Here is a 20,138-nt window from a genome sequence, read left to right on the forward strand (position 1 = left end):
GGCGCATCCGGCAGGCACAAAAAAATAGAGGAGGCTATGCAGTAGGTCGTGCTATGGACCTTGTCTTGTCCATAGTGATTATCATCATCAGCTCCACTTTGTGTGTCATGGCGCTGTCCTGTGTGTAGCACCGTGGTCCGTAGCTTGTGCCCACTTTAAGTGGTTAGACCGCGTACACATCTTCGCCGCAGGTTTAATGTAAGGTAAAGTTGCTTCGGAATGTTTTGCGCATCATTAATTGAAAAGTAAGGATTGGCATAAGTAAAGTGGTAACGGTATGTTGCGCCTTCAAGGAGGTGAGTTCCTAGCGTTCAGCCTCGTAGAGATCGCTGCGGTTCAGTTTTGACCAGAGTTTACTTGAATATTGCTGCTATTCTAAATGATAAAATACGGTACCGGATAGAACTTTGGTGATGTTTTGTAATGCCTGTTCCCAAGTACACTGAAGCAAGCTTACGCGGCTACTTTGGCGACAGCTGTTCCCACCCTTCTACGCACAAGGTCGCGATAGTGGTGCCTTTCAATAGCATTAGTAGTCGAAACGGAAAATTCTCTTAGAAAGCAATGCCTAGCATCTGTGGGGGCGGCCAAGGAGCGAGAGTGAGCGGCAGGAGCGCGATTTTGCATCTGACTATCAGAGGCCTTTCAGTCACTGTAGGGACATTGTGTCAAACAAGCATCACTGTTCAAGTGAAGAGAAGCACCACCTGATTTCAGCAGCCGTCTGCAGTCTTAATGCATGTACAGTTACTTCCAATATGAAAGGAAATACATTATCAGCATTCAGCAAACGAATGCCTCATATTAAAACAAGCACATTTTCTCGTGTGTTCTTTGTAATCATGCTCTCTTAGTACGAAAATAGCAGACTGGATTTTTTTTTTTTGTGTGCCTTATGATGATAACTGTGCATTTGCAGCATTTTGAGATTTGATAATTAAATTTATATCATTCATAAGCATTACATTTCTTGCCAGATGTTCACATTCTTTGCTCAAAATTTGCATAACCAAATTATCCACCAAAGAAAACTGCTAGTCCTAGCCCTAACAAGCTTTTCATGTAACTGTGAAATGTGAAGGAGTAGTCTTTTCTATGCAAGGTAGAAGTGCCAATAGTTCGCTCAACCAAATTGATTTTGGTCGCAGCCACCAGCATCATTAGAGAGTACAATAGGCACAATCTGAAATTGTGGCTGGGCAGTCGCGAAATTATTTAATCTGCTAATCGTTCAGTTCAGCTATCAATGTAATGACAGTTTAGTTAGAGCATAGCTGTGGCCGTATAGCGATCCCACTTGTCCTCGGACAGATGTGGTCCAAAATTGAACGCCTTCCAAGACAAGTTAGAGAACAAGCATGCATGGCTTAGGAGTTGATCCAAAAAATACCACTTAAAGGGCTGTTAGTGTTGACCAATGTTACCTAGTTAGTGCTTTTCCCACTAACTTTAATTTGTTTTAATCCTGTTTAGCAGGCAAAAATGTTCCATTGAAGGAGGTGGGGTTTTAGTGATTTGTAAGTCCTGTTGGCTTCTTTATGGGTGGTGTTTGGTGGTCCTACTGTTTTTCTTTAGAACAGTCGCTGTTTCTTAAAATGATATTCATTTCTGAAGGAAAAGTTCGCTGCAAGAGTGTGGTCACTGCGATGTCAAGGTGGCCAATATTAATTGCCCATTACACCTTGAATTGGTTTTTGCGGCATTTCTAATGCAATAGTCTAATCTGCTTTCAAGCTTTTTGTCTTACATTACTAGAACCTGCGAAGTTTGTGCAGAAGTTTAGGAAAGGATGGCTGAAGGACGATCAAGGCTAGGTACTGGAAGTTTGAAATTCAAATTTGTGTAGTTACAGAGTCGCCAGTGCCCATAATGGAAATAGGTGTATGTGAAAAAATTGCTGCCTGTCCAACTGCAATAGATACTTTCATCAGCTGGAACATCCATGAAAGCTGAGCTTTATTATTGCGTTAGCAGTACTGCGCCAGGTTTCAGCCCGTCACGTCGTCCCGGGAAGGGCCATGTTTGACCTTGAGAGACCCAAGTTGGCAGCTCCTGCCAGCCCCCATATAAAGCCCCGATTTAACCAAGCCGTATGAACGTGCCTTAGTGGCCTATAGGGATAATGTGAATGCCAGGGTCTTAGCAGGCTGATTCTGACATAACAGTCCCATGTGAAATGAGAGACCCAAGTTGACTGCTCCTGCCAGGACCACGGACACGGATTAAAAAAAAAAAAAGACTAGAGAAGGAGGTACACTACATGCTGAACCATAAGCGCAGCCATGGAAGTATTGCTAACACAATTCAACCCGGTTTAACCAGAGCTAAACCACAGCCAATTTTTTTGAGATGAAGTGAACTAGTACAGGGATGCTTCCAACCAAAATCCCTTCTTCGAGCTGCTTTCTCCATGCTAATGCTGCTCTGGTAGAACATGACGTATGTTCAGTACCTAAAGATTATGAAATGTAAACAGGGTGAATCTTAATTATTCCAGCCGGACTCTGAAGGCAAAGTGTAAATGCTGCTTAAACTGCCAACTGCTCGCAAATCTGCAAAAAATTGCAGAACACCTTATAAAACTATTGAATCAATTGACCACCTTAGAAAGCAAGCTTTTCATTGCTCAAAAAATTGGGCACTTAAAGTTCAGTATTTGATCTCTTTAAAATGTGTGGTGCTAGTTAATGCTCAGTGTTGCCCTGCTTTCATGACAGGCCTAACTGCTTTAAATGAATAAATTGCATGCTTCCTGAGCAGAATAGTTAGATGTCCTAATCGCTACCTAGTCTTTGCTAGTGCATATAGCTACACGAAATGCCGACTTATGTCTTGGAGCCGTGTGACGAATGTAGGCTAGAGATTCAGTCCCGCAAAGTCATACCAACTGCTTAAAAGAGTTGATTGGTCCTATGTGTGGATTGTAGTCTCACTTTTGAAGGTCATGTAGGTTCAATAATTAAGTGTATCATTTCAAAGTGGGCATCACCTAAAATTTTTGTTGCGACTTCATAAGCAAGCCAGGCTGAATACTGGTTTTCTGATGCACATTCACAGGGTTCCTGTATTACTTTGCCAAAACATATTTTTGACTAGAAGATAACCATTCTACTGGATCTGCTGTATAGACAAGTACTGAATGCGCAGAAATTGCATTTAAGAAGAAAAAGCTTCTTAATTACAAAAACTATTCATTGGTCAGGTTTCATGAAACTACAGATATCCTAGCCACAAAAAGAACTATCCATGGCAAACTATGAAAACTGTAAATGCCTAGAAACTGGATGAGACTAAGAAGTTCGCAGGGGTCAAGTGGATGCAGCTAGCACAGAACCGGGCTAAGTGGAGAAATAGGGGAGAGGCCTTCGCCCTGCAGTGGGTATAATCAGGCTGATGATGATGATGATGAATCACTGGAATAAAAATGCAGCTCCTTTGATTTTTTGTGCTCGTTGCCTAGTCCATTACTTGAAATGGCTTCTACTTTGCTGCATTCAGCTTTCGCACAGCAGGTTATGATAAGTAATTTTTCCTTTAAGTTATGTGCTGTATCCTGTATTTTGCTTCTTTTGAATTCAGTGTCATGTGAAATGACCTAATGAAGCACTCAACATTTACACTGTTCCAGTATTAATGTTTTGATTGTGTGGCTTCATGCTGGTTTCTTTTTTTTTTTTTTTTTAATCTTCCTGCAGGTCATTCCCTCAGACATGTGTGAGCAGATGGTCATCTTGGTTTCCCGTGCCTGTTTGAGAGTACCGGTTGGGTTCGGTGACTGTGGAGTTCCTTTTCACGGGTAACTGTAGTGAGCCCAAGTGCAGTAAATAACATATTTTGATGCAGTAGCATCAAAGGCCCTGTTATACAGAAAATCTGGTATTGGCATTGTTAGTTAAAAACCACGGGCGTGGCTCTGGCTGGTGGTAGTTGGCTGGTGACATGGTCGTGCCCTGATTGGTTGTTGGGTTGTGTGATGTTATGAGGCAACATGGCACGGCTGAAATGGCAGGTGCTGCCAACTCTCGCTTTTGCCTTCGAGGCCGGAGGAACTAGTTATCCAAGTTAGGCACGCACCCCCCTTTGACCACACCGGCATGCTCGTATGGCTTATTTAAAATGGGGACTTATGTCTACTTCGGGTTATCTGTCAAATGATGGCATACCTTCCAACCCTTCTGATTTGCACAGAAGACTTTCGATGACATGATCATTACTTTAAATCTTCTGAGAAGTGGTTTCTGCCTGCTTAAGAAGGCTGTGTCGGTTTGGACTCGTGGTGACATCTTTGTAGGCAGCAGTTTCGGCGGCAGCTAGCAGCGATGCGCAGCTAAAGGGCGGCCTCTTAGCGCACTTGGCGGGGAAGGGTTATTTCTGCAGCTTTGCCCAAACATGATGCCATCTGATTCTCCTATATTGCGCTCGGCCTATATTGCTGTGTCTCATGTTACTGAGCTGCGCTATGCCCGTCGATGGTATGATAGCTCTTCTTTCGAAACCATCACGACCAACAACAGTCGCGGACAGAATCGCGTATGAAGGGGATAATAATGGTTTCACATTAAACTAAAACGGTGCGCCGATGACACCGAAAGAAAACGGCAATGGCACCTCGCTGATCAGTTTGCGTCGACCATCTGCGGAGGTGTAGCGAGATCACTCGGTGGCGGCGTGCAGAGGTCTCTAGGACTCGCCTTTCATGCATGCTGTTGCTGCTTGTGTTTTGATTAGCACTCATTGGACACTGCGTCCTGAACGTGCCGCCTCCCACCCCATCTTAGCGCAAAAAAAAAATCTCAACTGTGGCATCTCTCACAGCCAGAGTCGACATTAAACCCCATAATTGAGACTAACCAATAAAGTGATACTCATCCTGCTTGTGAATCTTACTATGAATGCTATGCATCTTTAAGAACGGTGGAACCATTCAGTCCAGACTTGAGCAGCTACTTGCAGTGTTTGTTGATCTAAAACTGCCCTTTCAATCTGCGTAGCTGGGACAGCTATTTGAAAGGGTGATTGTAGTGAGCCTTCGCTTGGCACTCTCTCATGCCTGTATACTTTGTAACTGCGTATGCATATTAGAGCGTGCCATAGTAGGATGCAACTTAACAGCAGTTGCTAACTATGCTGAAACTGCTGGCGCATGTGTGAGCCATGATGATGGTGTTTTGTACAGTAGCGTATATCATACAACACGTGGCACCCAAGGTGTTTTTTTTTTTTTTTTTTTTTTTTTTTAAAGAAAGTTTTGGTGCCGGCTTGGCCCAAATTGCTTAAATTTCATAATGTGGCAGTATGGGGCAAGGTAAGCTTTGTGACTCAGTTTAGCATAGCACTCGCATCACTGCAGTCGACTTTCTAACATGTTGTGCAGAGCATCCACGATTGTTAGAAAAAGTGGCTTCAGTCCAGCTGGCATCTCCATTTATCGGAGCCTGTACGGAGTCTGCACCTTTCTACCATTTGTTTAGCATTCAGATTTACGCATTAGTATGGTCTTGGTACATCCGCCTAAAAAATGTCTCATGTTCACTAATTTCAAATGGCTTGGAACAATATGAATTGTATTTCTTTTTTTACTGTAGTGCAGACCCCTTTTTGTTATGTTGTGCACTTGATGTATATCATTCCTTAATGACTTGGGCCATTTCCTTGAATAAATTTATGTCAATCCGTGCATTTGCTTTTTTTGGTAATTACTATACTTGTGCACAGCTGGTCTCGAGGGAGAGCGGACACTCTTTCCTGTTGTCTTCTCAATCGCCGCAAAAGCAGTGGGAGCGGTTCTCTTTTAATTATGCTCTCAGCCGCTTTAAGTTGTGCCACCAGCTCACCGTTCGCTTTCCACCTGTTGCAGCAGCAGCGGGTGGTTTTCCCCTGCTTTCACGCTGTCATTCACTGGTTTCGTAGAATGTGCAACACCGTAGTTGCCTTAGCTGCACGTCTCCAGTGTATTCCACATGTGAATGATGTCCTTATAACAAAATCTGCCAGTTAGAATCATAAAAAAACGAATTATTCTTCTTCAAAAATATGACGTGCATATATGATGGATACTGCTATCTTAAATGCAGAAGATCCATTCTTTGCAAATATTCATACTGGGCTGACAAGTACTATAAGTAAGCTTGTTAATGCAAGGTTAGCTTGGTGGCATGTCTGTGTGGTTTAACGCTGCAAAGAAACTCTGGCTATGAGAGGCGCCGCAGTGGTGGTCCTAAAAATTTCAATCACTTGGTGTTCTTTAATGTGCACTGTGTTGTGTAGAAGGTGGATGCCTTGACGATATTGCTTCCATTGAGATGTGGCCGCCGCTGCTGGGATCGAACCCGAGAGAAATGAAAACCGAAACTTTTCAAGCTTGCACTCCTAGATATCGCCCTGTAAACACATCTAGGACGACTACGGCCACGAAATTTCAATTTTATTGACACAGTCATACCTTTATATTCTCTAATATGCATGCTGGCAATTGCTGTCAAAATTGACCTAATTTTCATGGACACCACATATTTTGCGAGTTGCACATAGCTCATTCAAAAATAGCTCTTTCGAATAACCTGTAGAAATAGAAATTAATAATTTAGAAAATAAAGTGCCTCTGAGACTAACATGCGTCTTCTGTTTAGAACTTGGAATGCGGTTTCTTCCGTGGCGGGTGTGTTTATTTAGATGTTTTATGTTCAATAAATCCCTTATGCCCATATGGAGACGCTATTGGCGCATTAAAAGCTCTCCAGCGCGGTCAGGTGCTCGGTGAGGAGACGCGCCCTGCAGGCGAGCTGCTTTCGAAGCACTGTGTGGTTAATTATAATTGCAACAACGCTAGAAGCAATCCCCTCCCCAAAACGCGCACACACGTGCACACATGCCGTCCTGCCACAGATCATACTTAAGTGAAATAATGGTTAGAGCTATAAAGGAATGTTCAGTTTCTTGAAGGGGAATATAATTTTCTCCTTCCTTAACTTTCCTTAAATAAGGGTCAGCTTTAAAGGAGAATGATCTTCTCTTGTCCGCCGCTCTCCTTACTGCTGCGAAACAAATACTCATGCCCGACGTCATGATCAAAAGTTGTCAGTCGCGAGGCTACATACTCTTTCAGCCAATTGATATTGTTCTGAATGTAACATATTTGGAACTTAGTGAAAAGTTCACTGCATTGCACAGCTGCAATTTCAACTCTGAACAAATTTTTGCTCTTTAACCTCAATCTGTGAAGCGCCAGGAATGATTATTAATGCCGCTTTTTAGTTAGGTAAATAAAATGGCATCGATTGAGATTCCAGGATATTATTTGAACTTCAGAAGCCAAGCAAACACTTTGAGGATGTAATTCAACACACTGCACATGACATATAAATTTTGTGTTTGCTCAAAATTTAGAGGCAGAAAGCTGTGATGACAGTAGATCAGGAGGTTCATGCGACCATGCAGTCGCGCTGAGAGGAGCGCCTGTGCACAGGATTTATCTGCATTTTATATCTCATAGATCACAAATCTCACAACGCTGGCTGCACAGTGTCTGTATGAACTATAAAGATTGAAATGTAAGGACTTGCAGGTTTGCAAGTGATGCGGGTGGGGCATGGAGTGGGGATGCGTGCTTTCCTTGCTCGTGAACAGCGCTAGCTGAAGCGGAGCGGTGAGGTAGTGGCGACCCTACCAAGATGTGGAAACAGACCCCATTGGGGAAGCCGTAAGAAGCGCGCTTTCCCTTGAGACAGGCCATGACTTGTGTTGCTACGTGGGTAACTGGCTTGGTCTAAATAGAGAGGGCAGTGTATGCACATTTTTTATCTTGATGAAAGCTTGAATAAATTTAATTTGAAAGTTAGCATTCATAGCAAAATTCTCCTACTTTGTCCTCCGTTTTTGACTGTGGTGTTTTCTTGAAGTGAAAGGGAGTGACAGCAGAATAGCGCCTCCATTGCCAGATCAGCTTTCAGTTAATGTGTTGCTTTTGTTGCCTTACACAAAAAGATGCTGTATATAAAATTTCCTAGGAGTGATTGTGGTTTTATAAAGTTCAGGTTTACGTGCCAGCCATATTGGTTTGTACACTATATATTACAGCCAATGCCAATGCTGCAGGTGAGTTGGCATAGCCCTACCACTGTTTTACTGCAAGAATGAATACATAGAATGGCATGCAATATTCTTGCCGTGGCAGCTATGCTGGATGCATTGAAAGTGTATCATATGTGAATGAAGAATTACAAGACTCAAAAAAAAAAAAAAAAAACATTTAGAACAGACAAGTCTTCTTTGTGCCGTGTATTCCTCTATTCACAATACACTAATTAGCATAGAACAACTAGCTTTAAGCAATATTCTAGGGATCCTACAGATGGCGCCTAATCGTAATTATGTCGCTAGGCCCACTGCTGGAGTCTACACAAGGAGTAACATTGACTGGGTGGGCCACCGGTTGCTGATGCAGAGACAGGCCGAAGATAAGAAAACTCATTTATTAATGCAATAGCTTACAGTCCATATGAACAGGAAAACGTGGTGTTGGCAAGAAATGTCTTGCTTGATGGAGAGGTCAGGTCATGTATATGACCAAGCGCTGATTGGTTGGCGAGGAGTGTGATTTCACAAGACTGCGTCTTGATTTCCAGAGATTGGGTGCAATCTGCATTAATTCAAAAAAGTTCCATGCCGGTTCTAAAAGTTATGTATTTGACACTGCCCCTTTTTTATGCATTGTGCAAAGTGGTGCAGGCAAACTGTCACCGAGTCAGTGGGTACTTCGAAGAGATAACAGCAGAATCCAAGGCAGTTTGTGTGCATTAAGGCTGTTGCTGTTCCCATCCAAAATGTGTCACCGGTTGCTTGTCAATTAAAAAGAGTTAACTTTTAAACTCCACAACTTGGGCTTTCTGTTGGCAGGCAGTGGTGGAAGAGTGATTGTCAGACATTTTACTGGCAGGCATGGGCCGACTAACGGGCGAAGGTATAGGCTGACTAGCATTCTTAAAACCAATCGCTACTCTAAGTGGAGGTACCACTGATGCTGATGTGAAGGACACCTTGTCAAAAAGAAATGGGTCTCTGCATGTTGTATCACAAAAAAGATTATAATAAAGCCCCTCCCGTCTGCTACACATTCACACTGACTGGCTACATGTGACCACCATAGTCATCTAGCACATGGAAAGTGTGTCGGGAAACACTGGAAACACTTTTACTGAAAAAAGCATGACTACAGAGTAGTCTGCAATGGAACAAGTCAAGCAGATATTTACATGGGAAGGAGACTGTGGGGAGGCTGGTGCAGATGGCACAAAACCGCACTGACAAATTGTACTTGAGTATGCTCTCAACTGGTGTAGAAAGCGCAACCTAATGGAGCCCTCTGGCCAAATTTACAGGTGTGCTGGTCGAGTCGTATGGCCAAGAACAGTGGCTGGCTCATAGAGTCACCTTCAATGCTGTCCATGTCTACTGTAACAGAAAAACAACTCAAAGTCCCTGTAGGTACAGCAATGAGCATGTCAAGCTGAAATGACAGAAACCTACAGCAAGCAATGTTGCTCGAATGCTGTCGCATTCTATTCTTAAGGTGACTTAAGAATCCCCATAATTTTTTGTCATGGCAGAAAATGAGCTTTTATGTAGGACAGAGTACATACTTTCTATGCTGTGCGTTGACTACAGAAGTCCTCCATTCCTTGTGGGGAACATTTCAAGATTTCAGATTGTATGCACGAAGCCTTGCCCCTTCACACGCTGACAGCTTGCGCCCTTTCAGGCCACATGTAAATCAGCTGCTCCGGGTAACTGGCGTCACACATTCCTTGGCTTCATTCTTGTCCAGCTGGTGACGGGTGAAGGCCTCAGGCTTAAAGCAGTAGCTCTCATTTGCTCAGAAGCCTAAATTTGTGGAACTGGCTCTAGGACTTTTTTCGAGAAGTTCTAGCAGTTGACCTATGCCAATTTTTGGTGTGGCAGTTTGCTAGCTTGCAGATGGGAATATGAAAAATGCAGATGTTCAACAGGCTACCTTCATACAGTGCATGTGATGAAGCAGATGCTTACGTTTACCATTTTATACGATAGCTGTAAAAGCCTCGTTACCCAGAAAATCCTGCGACGGCATTGTGAACAAAAAATTACCGTCACGGTGCTAGTTGGCAGCTGACATGGCCGAGCGCCGATACTTCCATGGTTAGTGCAACTTAACAAGATCACTTATCAGAAAGGTGGGAGGAGCTGCCAACTCTGGTTGCTCATTTGGGGTGGGAAGGTGGAATAAGAATCAACCTTCCACTGTTTTTGGATGCCAAGTCAGGCACGCTCAAAGTGGGGGTTTACATGTTGAATGGTTGCCTACATCCGGTAGATGGATGAGGTGATAGTTTAGTACTGTATGATAATAAGGATGTGTGATATATTAGAGGCACAGACCAAGAGACTGGTAAATAAGCGAGGACTACATGTATGCAAATGAACTGTAAGGGGAGCTGCAGACGCTATATAGTCATATGCTTAAAGGAAGAGCTTAAGTGTCCCCAGAATTTGCTATCTTCTACACAGTATCAGAAATAAATTTGTTCTAGAAAAATGCGCCAAGAGACAATTCCATCCAAATTTTGGTTTTAGTTGGAAATGAATTTGCGGCTCTTTCTGGTTATAATGTTGTTTCGCCAGCAGCAGAAAAAAAAAAAGAATTACAAGGGTTCAACTTTGGTGAACCAAATATTGAGCGAAGGCATTAGCTGCGGGTGACCGAGCCTTCTTCTCTTTTTCTTCTTCCTCAGCCCACATGTAAAGCCCCGCTTTAACCAATCCGTATGAACGTGCCTTAGTGGCCTATAGGGGTAACGTGAATGCCAGGGTCCTAGCAGGCTGATTCTGACATAACCGTCCCATGTGAAACGAGAGACCCAAGTTGGCAGCTCTTGCCGACCGCTTGAGTTGGTAGCCCAGCTCTCGCCCTAGTGTCACGTGGGTTGTGACGCCACAGCGTCACATGGGCAAGACGTGGCTACCGGCCGCACTACGTTGAAGGCTCGAAACCTAGAGTAGTATTGCTTTCGCAATAAAACTCAAATTGGATTTGAAAATTTCCTTGACACTCAATTCAAGATTATGCCACCAAACTGATGACTCCACTATCACCATATGAAAGTGAAAGGTGATGTAGCCTAGTCTCAAAGGTGTGCGAATAACTTTTTCTTCTTGTGGCCCACCTAGGCCACTGCTTTGCTAATGAAGGGTCGCAAATGGGCTTTATAGCGTGATACAGATTTAAATTTGAAAGTGGGACAGTATGAGGCCCTTTCCACAGTCATTTCATCCCCCCCCCCCCCAAAAAAAAAAAAAAAAAAGTTGTCCACTATCGTGAGGAACTCTGCACATGAGACAGATGCTTGAGCCACTAGGTCATCACTGTGCACCTCAGTTTGCTTACAGGAATGGCCAGTAATGGTGACAACTGTATTTCGTTTGTAGACATTTTTATAGCTTATAAAATCCTTGTCTAGGAGTATATGCACCCATCAATGTGGGGCTCTGAAACAAAGAACTGCTTATCTATGCTGTTGATTAAACTACTAGACAGTGCTGAGGAGCAGAATTCTGAATGGTCCATAAAAAGACCATTGTGTTGTATAGTCCAGAATGAGATCCGATTACTTCAGACCATGATCACACCATGCATCAAACTGTGTATTCTGCAGAACAGCGGGCGTTCTCGTTACAGTTGCCATTTTTGGTGGCAAGTAGGTGATGATCACATCAATACTAATTCCATTATTGAAGTCGTACCTAAGTTTGAAACTGCCACAGTCGAAAAGACAAAAATGCAGACTGCTGCTAGGTGTGCAGCATCCTATGAAATATTCCAAGTTTCTTAAAGTATCCTATTTCACCTAGCTGGGTATGTGGGTTGGGCAACTACAGCTAATCCATCTTTAGTAGGCAACATTAAGGATGGATACAGTGAGTTTAATTATAATGACAAACCACGGCCAATACCTGCCATGTTAGTGACTTGTGTTTCAAAACTTGTGCTTATATATTAAATACGTGGCAGCCATTTACTACGCCACATACCAGGCTTTGCCCGCCGTATCAAGCATACTGAACCTGTGCTTTTTCGATCCTGTAAGTACAGTTTTTATATGGATAGAACCAATGCAACCATAATAGAGTTGGACGTTGAGCTAGTTGGTCACGCATCTCTTGGAAGAAGGCAGCAGAGCAGGTAACAACAAAAAACATAAGCACACACAAACACAAGGACAACGCTGCACTGACAACTACACTGACCAGAACCCGCATATCTTCTCCCTTTACTTCAACAGCACCAAACAGAGCTAAAGGGATGTGTGTGCGGGTTAACAACCAGGACTTCGACTCTGGATGTAAAACTTCGCACCGGACTAGGTACTCCAAGTGTATTCAGGGGATTTCCTTGCAATATGGAAAGAAATATATTGGACCGACAGGAAGGTGTATCAATGACAGGGTTAGAGAACACGCTATGGCAATATCGGAGAAGTCTGGCACTAATCTCGCGGTGCACTGAAAAGACTGCGTTGTTTGTAGAGACCAAAAATGTCCAGCTGACCTTCACAATGTTAAGATTATGAAAAGGATGAAGGATAAGTTAGCAAGAGAAATTTATGAAGCATATGCAATCAGTGACTCGGGAGACCAATGTGTCAGTATGCCTTCAGTGGTATTGTTGAAGAAGGAATTAGAATTTCTGCGCAAGCCGGCAGGACGTTAAAGACAAGGAAGAAGTTGGCTGCAGATGTGAAGTGAAGGGAGAAGATGTGCGGGTTCTGGTCAATATAGTTGTCAGTGCAGTGTTGTCCTTGTGTTTGTGTGTGCTTTTTATGTTTTGTGTTGTTACTTGCTCTGCTGCCTTCTTCCAGAGCAGTGCAACCAGTATAATTTGAGTTGCCAAACTTCAGTGTTTCTCTGGCTCAGTAGAGGCTGCAAAGTGGCAGCCTCTAGAATTGATCTGTGAAGCTTACAGTATTACAAGGGCACTTCAAAACATGCCTCCCACAGTTGAAATCGTCAATACTTCAGCACGGAAACCTAGCCCTAATTTGGCATTGTGAAGTGGCATCCATGTGGGAAAGAGGGCTCTTTAAAAAATAGGCTGTGTGACATGTTGCAATAGAAACAGTATGAAGGAAATGACTACACCCTTAGATTTTTACCCTGTTGGGGTGGTGAAGTGGTTAGGGCAATCGACTAATGTGCCCAATGATGCAGGATCACATCCCGGCCTAGGCGGCCGCTTTTCGATCGAGGCGAAAAGCTAGGTGCCCGAGTGCTGTGCGATGTCAGTGCACGTTGAAGAACCCCACGTGGTCACAATTTGCGGAGTCTTCCACTACAACGTCTCTCATAGCCTGAGCTGCTTTGGGACGTTACACCCCACCCCAAACCTAACCAAACCAAACCTTAGATTTTCAACAAGGATTGTGGACCATATGCAAATTCTTTTAGAAGTCAAAATAAGACCTCGTACAACTTGCACAGTAGTGAAACAAGGAAGATACTAGTGTCAATGAAACATTTGGACATGACATCACAGAAACTTGTAATGCTAAGTTTCCAATATGCAAGGATTAGAGCACAGAACAATACTCATGCCAACAATTTCTAGTAAGATTCCTTGTATCTAGTTTTTTGTGATAACTACTACGTTGCAGTGCAACATGGAGCGAAACTGAGCACGAATGGTGATGTCATTCACTGTGTGCTACGTTACTTATTTTCCCGAGTACATTTCACAACTGTGTTGCCTCCAAATGTTGGAAGCCTGAGTATTTATGTTTGCATTATGTTGGTACCTAGGAGCGCTTTCGAGGAATGCGCAAGTCAGTACGACACCCTGCAGGTGTGCTTCTGCTGTGAACTGAACAGCATTTCTTTTTTATCTAACGACCCATACGCGTACATCAGTATGATTGACCAGCAGAGCTGCACTCTGGTGGTATCTGCAGAGTGGCACTGCAGGCTATATGCCAGCACAAAAGGTATTTCCGCGCATTCCACAGATTCGACGAAGTGCAAGGCTGTTCATGCTTATATGAATGCTCAAGATGATAAGCTTCAGATAGCACTGCACTATCAGACAAAAGCAGCACCCTTTCTTTCCTACAATTCGCTCCACACCCCCATGGTGCAATCAAATGCAATGGAATGGATGGTAAAGTACTGCCACCAAAGGTGCCCTCAGTCTCTATATTTGCATGCAGCAGACGACGACACTGACCTATTAAAGCATTAAAGCACAATTAAGATCGCATTATATGTTATCTGAATAATATTTCGCTCGTAACATGTTATTTGTTAAAAAATGTAGTGTTGTGAGGACGCAGTGTTAGTTTTTTTTTTTTTTTTTCCTCATAGCGCCGGTGCCACTGCCGTCACGCCGCAGAAGTGTGCTTCAAGTCTATTGCCCCGCTTGTAAAATGCTTTCCTGCAAATTATTAATGAAACTCAAGTATATACAAGTCTATGCCCAAAATTTATCACTGACACAATGTCTGCGAGCCGAGACTGAGAAGCGCAATGAGCCATCTCGGTAAGTTCGCTACTATTTATATCTCTGCTTTCGTGCTATGGGGAAATATATTGCTGCACGACGCAGTGTCAAAGGCAGAATATGCCCTGAGCCAGAGTGCACTAAGCATGTTCCGTTTCGCAAATTGACTTATAGAGGATAACACTTGTTATTGCATGCGTACTGCTTGAGCCTGCGCGAATGTTGTGAACTAACTGCTGGTGAGATAGAGTTGAAAGGCGCGCTGTTGCCCGATTATATTTTTTTATTGTTCTAAAAAACCTCAAGTTCGCTGGAAAATACTACTGTCACTGCAGTAAAGAGGTCCCGTACAGCCTTGAGCTCTGGGACCTTCTGTATGATTTATGTAATACCTGTTTTCATGAATAAACAAACTTTCTTCTTCTTAAACTTTATTTCTTTCTACTGAAGCCATCCAAAGTCTTTAGTACCGCATCTTTATAAAATCGACCGTACAGTTGAATGGTTTCTTTCACACACTACCACATAACCGAATTTTAAATCCCACTTTGTGAAGTGTCTGTCTAGTGCTTCGACCCTTTGAAAAGGAGTAATGAAAAAAAAAGAAAAAAGACGCTGTTTGCACTATGCATTGGAGTAATATATTCCAAGAAAATATGACAGTGTTGTTCTGCACGAGTTGGTAAGTCATGAGGGCGGCATATAACGCGAGGCAGACGAGGACAAGAGACGAGCCCCCATGTAAAACATTCCATAAAATGTTTACGAAAAAAAAAAAATGGCCGAAAGTACGCCGAAGTGCAGTGTTCTTTTGGCTAGACGCAATCACGTTTTTGCAAATGCAACTAACTGCTTGTAGGCTATCACTCTCGTGTCGAGTGCTGGAGCACGGTGCTCCATATAGCAAACTTCAATTGGACAACAGCCCATGCATTTTTAGGTAGTGTTCGTGATCACCTGCCCTTTACGCTAATCTGGCTGCAATTCTTTGCTCCTAGGACATGGCAGGTGCAGCAGGTCTCATTTTTTTTTCTCTCTTCTTATTTTTGCAGTTCCATGAACCATTCTACACTGTGGCAGATACCTGTGTCAGAAATCCCTTGATGTTAGACCTAAAGTGCAGGATATAACACATACAACCTTGGAAATATGGCTGTCATTACCTGGCACCTGACTTCAATGAGAACGATTCCAAGTCCTAGCGTAAGCAGTGCACATGGAATTAATATATGGTAGCATATAATATATATTGCAGTAGCTTAACTGGAAATATTAAATGTACCGTCTAGCTGCACAGCTGCAGTCAGTGAGAGACAGGCATGTATCACAGTTGCCGCCGTCACCGGGCAGCATTGTACAGTGTTGTACTCTGAAGTGAGCACTTGCATATTGCTGGCATGCCGTCAAATGTGGCCCCTCTCTGTTAGCTCCAGTCACCTAAGCCTACACGGAGAGCTGATGTGCGGTGCTCCTCGCCCCATCGTGCAACAGCGCAGTTTTGTGTGTCCCTAGTCCTTTGTCCTTGTATGCCAGCGCTGCGATACCATAATGTTTGATAACCACCACCAACTAGCCAAGCAACATACCTTACACAACAGCTTGTGCTAGTGCTAAAGGTACTAGTGCTGCAGAATTGTTTTTTTTTTTCCAAGTGCTGAAGTTGCTCCCGTGGCCGTTAAATAATTGCCTTTAGCTTGCTGACTATTTTGGCTTGTTGTAGGACTATGACACTGATGTACTGAATCTTTAATAAGCATTGGATTTGCCAGAGGCATCAAAGAGTGTTTTAATTTCTCAATGTTTACTGTTGTGTCATTTCAGTATGCACAATTCTCACTATACACAGAGCTGCTTCGATGCATCAGTTCACAATGTTCACATGTACTCTGCAGAGCAATGACACTGAAGACTTCCAGCAAGCCAATTTGGATGTGAACATTTACCCAAGGAAGCATTCGATTAAGGGCAGCTCAGTGACAACAGTGAAGGAAATGTAAGAAATTGCAGAAAGCAGGCCTTGTGTTTTCTCCTTTTTTTCTGCCACATGCATGGTTCACCCATGAGTATGGCTCACCAATATTGACCTATCGTTGGCTCCGTGGCTTTGCTTCTGCAGAGAGTGGTCCTTCATCAACATGCAGACATTTTTAGCCACCTCAGGCCTAAAAGCTTCACAGGCTCTATAGGGCTGAGGTTGGTGGAGTGCAAGCCACCATTCACCGCGACAGCTTCATTGTCGAGTTGGGAACAGGAGTCATATGGGCTGGTGTAAACGAAGCAACAGGTCCAGCCAGCAGTAGATTCAATTTCTGCTTACCGTCCACCAGCAATCACAGAATCCGTGCTTACATTGCTTTTCTCTTATAGTGTCAGAGAAAAATTGAGTTTGAACCACAGCAGTGGGAAAAAATCCTTTTCAACTTCGAAATTGAAATATTTCACCACTAAAGTCTTTTGCTGTCATGCAGGCAACAACAAGCACAGGCAGTGGCATAAGATTAGATTTTGGTAACATAAAAATTGTGATCGAGCTGTCAGTGTCCCCTTTAAGGGAACAGAGTAGGCAAAATTTCTGGAAAAAAAAATATTTTTTATTTTTTGTGCAATTTAAAATCCCTACTCTATCCTATACATAGTCCAGTCTTTCATTATGCGCGCGCAAAATATTTACTCCGAAATCGGCCTTTTTTGAAACCTAGGTGGCAACAAGCCCCATCCCCCTTTCACACCTGCTTGAGATATGCCTCTCCTAAGCTGAAAAATAATATTTTTTCAGAGTCTGTTTTGTTCAAGTTTACCGGAATGGTTGTAACTCATCTTACAAGAGTGAAAAGCTACCTAGCATATTTTGTTTACCCAAACAAATATTTAGACGCAGCCGGATTACTTGCAGTTTTTCGCTCACGGTGTTTCTTATTTAGCGACATTTTTTTATTTCGAAGCTGGATATTTAGCGTGTTTCCAATGACGAAGACAAAGAAGTGGATTAGAAGACATTGCTCCCATGGCAACCGGCATCGATCAGCAATGACACCGAATCTCCGCAACACAATCCAGCGGCAGATGCCGCGGTCACCGCGCGCGCCTCCATGAAGTTTTCAAGCTCGGCGGAACGCATGGAGACCATAAAGGCAATTTTTTTGACCGTGGCAATGGCCTGATTGACGTTAACCTTCTCTCGTATGCTGCGGCGAAAAGCTGTTCGTGTAAAGCATGTGGTGAGGATTCACATCTCGCTGAAGAAGCTGCACAATAAGTTGATAAGTTGCTTGCATGTTCTCCCAGCAATGTGTAAAAAGGTTCTCAGCGCACCAGTTCTAGACATCTAAATGAAAAATATTGAGCGACATGGCTTTTAACTGACATTTGAGGTCATTTAGAATTTCTCCAGGGTGGTTCACGGTCCATTGTTTATGCGAAGCTAACTGACGACGACTATACTTCCTGGAGAAGGCTACGCAACTAGTCACTAAGTAAGTCTGGAGGGCAAGGCAGCTAGCACATAAAGGAAGTATTGATAATGTAGGTGACCGACAGGCTGGTGGCTATTAAAAAAAACAATAAAAAAAAACAATTTGTCAGCATGCAATTATACAAGGCTATATTGCAATAAATCTTTTTCTTTAACTTCAAAAGCAATTATCTGAAAACAAAAAATTGTGCTGCATTTGACCCATTTTTTATTTTTTTTTTTCAGAAACTACAGGAGCTAGGAGGATAGAAATTTACAACTGTTTTGTTAGCATTACAGAGAGTTTACTGAACTAGAATTATCAATGTTCATGGGTGGAATTTTGATTTAAAGGCTACTTAGCAGATTTTGGTGTTAAAATTTGGTAGCCCTAGTAAAAAAATGGAAACAAAAATCCAACCTTCAGAAAATAATCCTAGTTCAGTGTCACTATCTCAGATTGCTGATAAAAATGATACCAGTATGAATGCTCTAACCCCAGCAGATCACGAGAAAAAAGGTCACAAACATAAGTTAAAATGCATGGGAGGAATAGGGCCTACCCTGTCCCCTTAAAAAAAAAGACTGCAGCGGTTTTCAAATGTGCCAATACTGTAGATTTTTGAAGTAATTTTTTGATCATGTCTGTGAAGTTATTTTTTTCGATTATGCATAAAACACCTGCACAATCGCCGATAGAAAGCGCGCAATTCAAATTTCCCGCGAACCGCACGACTGCTACAAAGGAGGAAAGCGGAGAGAAACCTCGCTTCTCCGTTCGTTGTGACGTCACTGTGAGGAGCTGGGTAGTGGCACGGGCAGAGGCACATTATTTTTTTTTTTTGGGTAGCCTCAACATAATATATGTGAGGAGCTGGGGGCTTTCAGAGCCAACGGAGGTGGCTTTCGACGTGCGCTGCTCCTCGTCTTGCGTGTTATGGTGGCTAGAAGGGGTAGGTGACGCGACCGGGAGGCGAGCGCCGCGCTTCCATTTCATGCCATGCGTAGGTGGCGCTGCTGTTCGTAGTGCGATGCGGCGAGCGCGCTGCGCGCAGGAAAGGCTGGCTGCGCCGGGTTCGCCGCGCGTGCAGAAAGCTGGATTTTTTTTTTCGCTTTCACGCTGGATGCACCCGCGCAGATTGGTCTGAAACTGAGGTGAAGACTTTACAGCCTACAGTGATCATCAGTCTGCGTATGCTTTTAGCTCGTGAAAGCGCTCACTATAGAGAGTAATCTTGCGAGTCTCACACGATCTCGCAACTCTCAATAAAGGAGGACCACAGAAATAAGCAGTCCTGCGCAAGCAAACCAGCATGTGAATATGACTTTTATTACACACTACGTTCAGGAAATTATCACGGAGGCATATTGCACAAATGGGAAACTATAAAAGTGACTCGATCGTTAAAAAATAGAAAGCTTAGAGGGTAAGGATATCATGTATCACATAGACTTACTGCACGTAACAGAAAAAATAAAGTGACTCGTTGAAAAATAGCTTAGACCATCGTCAGGAACATCATGTATCACAGAAACATACTGCATATGACTGAAACTATAAAAGTCGTTAAATAAAAAGTGGAAAGCTTAGAAGGCACACTTCAGAGCACTCGTCGAAGTTTTAACATCTTCATTCGCTCCCGCGTTTCGTCCCGTTTTGCGTTCTGAGATTTCACGTAGAAATGAAGCCTTGTGAGCGCATAAAATTTGATGATTCTGTTTGTGAGTGCTGTTTTGTGTTCTGGGAAGCCTACAAGATTCAACTTTGTAAGCTGGAGAAAAGATACGAAGTCCATTAGGCTGTCGCTTCTTACTTGCTTCACACTGAAGCAGTGGGTGAATGTGTTTTCTAGTGACATCACTAGTGCATTCAGCTGGTCAGATGGATATAAAAGTCCTCCTCTGTCAACAGCTGCCGTGAGGGCTGCTTCAGCTGGCGGACTACCACCCTTATTCTGCAGAAGCTCCTGGCAGCACTCAGCACACTTTGTGGTCGCAATGCTTTTCCGCGCGACGTAATCGGCCACGTAAAAAATCAGCCTGGAATCACTTGCTTGAACACACATCGCCCGGTGATCAAGGTCACAAGCACTGAGGACTTCATATGCTTCTGTAAGGTTCCCAATATCCAGAAGCTCGTCAATTCTCCTCTGAGAACTCGTCTCT

The 20,138-nt window shown here is 43.2% G+C and overlaps 1 long non-coding RNA gene across 1 annotated transcript; it reads left to right on the forward strand.

Moving 5' to 3' along the window:
- The first annotated feature begins 35 nt into the window (after nucleotides 1-35).
- Nucleotides 36-17,598, forward strand: LOC146202367 (uncharacterized). Its single transcript, XR_014702103.1, has 5 exons — nucleotides 36-296; nucleotides 3,696-3,796; nucleotides 14,386-14,560; nucleotides 16,414-16,514; nucleotides 17,464-17,598. It is a non-coding gene; the product is annotated as an uncharacterized LOC146202367 (long non-coding RNA).
- The last annotated feature ends 2,540 nt before the right edge of the window (nucleotides 17,599-20,138 follow it).

Source organism: Amblyomma maculatum, chromosome 1 (genome assembly GCF_055883805.1).
Source record: "Amblyomma maculatum isolate TAMU_Amacu chromosome 1, ASM5588380v1, whole genome shotgun sequence".
NCBI lineage: Eukaryota > Metazoa > Arthropoda > Arachnida > Ixodida > Ixodidae > Amblyomma > Amblyomma maculatum.